Raw genomic sequence first — 3389 nt, 5'->3', positions numbered from 1 at the left:
ATGACAAAGAATCTGCAGAATTGATAAAACTGTTAACAGAATTCAAAGATTACTTCGCATGGAGCTATGATGAAATGTCAGGACTGTCAACAGAGGTTACTGTCCATAAACTTGGGGTGGACAAGAATATAACCCCTGTAAAACAAGCTCCCAGGAGAATACGCCTCGAAATAGAGCAATAAGTCATCGCCGAGGTGAAGAAATTAATAGACGCAAACTTTGTGAAAGAAGAGCAATACCCCACGTGGTTAGCTAACATTGTACCTATTAAGAAGAAAAATGGAAAGATCCATGTTTGTGTTGACTTCAGGGATTTGAACAAGGCAGGTCCAAAAGATGAATTTCCACTACCCATGCTAGAGATGATGGTGGATATCGCTTCAACGCATGAAATTTTCTCCTTCATGGACGGATCATCAGGATACAACCAAATCAAGAAGGCTCCCGAGGATGCAGTACTTACGGCCTTCAGAACACTGATCAGGATTTTCTGCTACATAGTCATGTTGTTTGGATTGAAGAAATTTGGAGCAACATACCAACGAGCTATGACGAAGATTTTTGATGACCTCATTCGCAACCAAGTGGAATGCTACATGGATGGTTTGTTCATTAAGATTAAACGAAAGATAGACCATTTGTATGACTTGATGATCGTGTTCGAACGGTTAGGACGATACGACCTTAAAATGAATCTTTTAAAGTGCGCCTTTGGCGTTACCTCTAAGAAGTTTCTAGGATTTGTTGTCAGTCATCGGGGAATCGAGATTGGCCCATATAAGATTAAAGCTATCTTGGAAATGCCTCCTCCTAAAACTTTGAAGCAACTACGTTCCTTCTAACGGAAGTTGGTATATCTGAGATTTTTTATTTCTAATCTCTCACATAGGTGTCAGCCTTTCTCGACATTAATTAAAAAGGACGCCAAATTCATTTGGGAAGAGAAATACCAGCTAGCATTGGAGGATGTTAAACAATATTTAATGAGACCTCTATTTTGGCAGCCCCTATCCGACTCGCTTGAAGCCCTCTTAGCCCAAGTCAATGATGAGGGTAAAGAAAATGCACTCTACTACTTGAGTCGTCGCCTAATGCCGACGGAGATAAGGTATCCACCTATTAAGAAGCATTGTCTGACATTGATTTCCGCTGCTCAAAAGCTTAGACATTACATGATTTCTCATAAGATTACCCTAATCACGAAAGTTAATCCATTGGAATATATGATGACCCGACCAACACTCTCCGAACGTTTATCAAGATGGTCAATGATCTTATTGAAAGTTGATATAACTTTTATTCCTTTCCGTACTATCAAGGGACAAATACTAGCAAACTTTCTCGTTGCACGCCCACTGCGCACGCCCACTGCCAGCTGGGTCCCCCATTGCCAGTTGGGTTCTCTCTCAATGACGAGTTATCAGACTAGCAAATACTACAAATGGAATTCTCCAGTGCTCAACGCTGGGAGATGTACTTCGACTGTGCTCCATCAGCCAAAAAAGACAAAGGATCAGGCACAGTTATACCAGGCAAAGCAGAGATTGGTTTGGATCTTTATCACGCCAGATAAGGGTATGTTGAGGTTCTCATACCACCTGACAAAGTCGTGCACCAACAATGAAGCAGAATATGAAGCTTTAATCACCGGATTGGGAATGTCAATCTCAGTGGATAAAACAAACATTGTCATTTATGGAGACTCCTAACTCGTCATCCAGCAAGTCACCGGACAATATAAAATTTTGAAACCAAGATTAGCAGAATACTAGCAGAATACCATCAATACACGATGAAGCTCTTGGAGCAGATTCCTGATGTAATTTTCTACCAGATTCCTAAGGGAGATAATGGCCATGCCGACGCTCTAGAAAAACTCACTAAGGACATGGCATGTCACCCAGAGGATTCCATTTAAATCACAGTGTAAGGAAAACAAGTTTTGTCTCTGATTGATCTTGAAACTCTACACAAGCTCGGAAAAGAAGAAGCAATAAATACAGTTGCAGACATCAATGAAGATTGGCGCAAGCCATTAATAGAATATTTACATACTAGAAATCTGTCATATGACAAGTCTGAAGCACATCATATCACAAGAAGGGTCATCTCTTATGCTTTATTAGAAAATGTTCTCTACAGAAGATCATTCGACCAGCTGTGGCTAAAGGGTTGGCTACAGTGTTTGAGCAGAGCCGAAGCACAAAATATTATCAAAGAGGTACATGTTAGATTGTGTGGCGCTCACCAGTCAGGGCCAAAAATGAAAATGAAGATCAAAAGACTTGGATATTATTGGCCAGAAATGATGTCCGACTACATGGATACATCCAGAAAATATCACCAATGCCAAGTGCATGGGGTGGTCTTACACCAGCCTCCAAATGTGCTACACCCAACTATTGCCTCATGGCCATTCGAGTATTGAGGCACGAACATAATAGGTCTGATAGACCCTCAAGACATGGCAAAATAAAAAAACGGACACAGGTTTATAATTATCGCTACAGATTATTTCTCCAAATGGGCAGAGGCATTACCGTTACGTGAGGTTACGCACAGCACGTCCTTCAATTTTTCAAAAGCTTTCGAAGTACTGCAAAGAATAATTTCCGACAATGGGACAGCTTTTAGAAGCATAAAGATCAATAATTTTGTCAAAATACATGGGATAGATTGAAGATACACTACAATTTACTATCCAAGAGCAAATAGTCTGGCTGAAGCTTTCAACAAAACATTGGTACAAATTTTAAAGAAAACACTGGATGAAAACAAAAGGGATTGGCACAACAAACTATAAGAAGCCTTGTGGGCCTGAAGCCTTGTGGGCCTACAGAAGCCTTGTGGGCCTACTGGACGACTTTTAGGACTCCCACTGAGTGTACACCCATATGCTCGTGTACGGGTCCGAGGTCGTGCTACTACTAGAAATCCAGACACCGTCTCTTAGAGTTGTTGTTGCCAATCAACTCACGCCAACCAACTCATAATAGGAGAAAATGCAAAACTCAGATTAGGAGAATTGAAGAATCTTGAGGAAAAATGACTAGAAGCACAACAACATTTGGAGCTTTACCAGGAGAAGATGGTACAAGCCCATGACCAATTGGTCCGCCAAAGGACATTCAAAGTTGGTGACTCGTATTTGTGCTCAAAAGACCTATTCATGCACACCGCAAAATAGGTGGAAAATTTGAGTCAAATTGGGTGGGACCATTTCTCATTGAAAGGGTCTACACAGGAGGAGCCTACTAGTTAGTGGACTTCCAGGGTGAAAGACCCATATTACCAATAAATGGACGATATCTAAAAACCTATTACGCAACCTGATGCCGCTTGCCTCTGCTTGCTTTGAAATTTTGAAAGTTTGATTGTTTTTGGGTTGT

The sequence above is a fragment of the Phalaenopsis equestris genome, unplaced genomic scaffold (assembly GCF_001263595.1).
Source record: "Phalaenopsis equestris unplaced genomic scaffold, ASM126359v1 Scaffold001048, whole genome shotgun sequence".
NCBI lineage: Eukaryota > Viridiplantae > Streptophyta > Magnoliopsida > Asparagales > Orchidaceae > Phalaenopsis > Phalaenopsis equestris.
Note: the sequence above shows the minus strand (reverse complement) of the source record.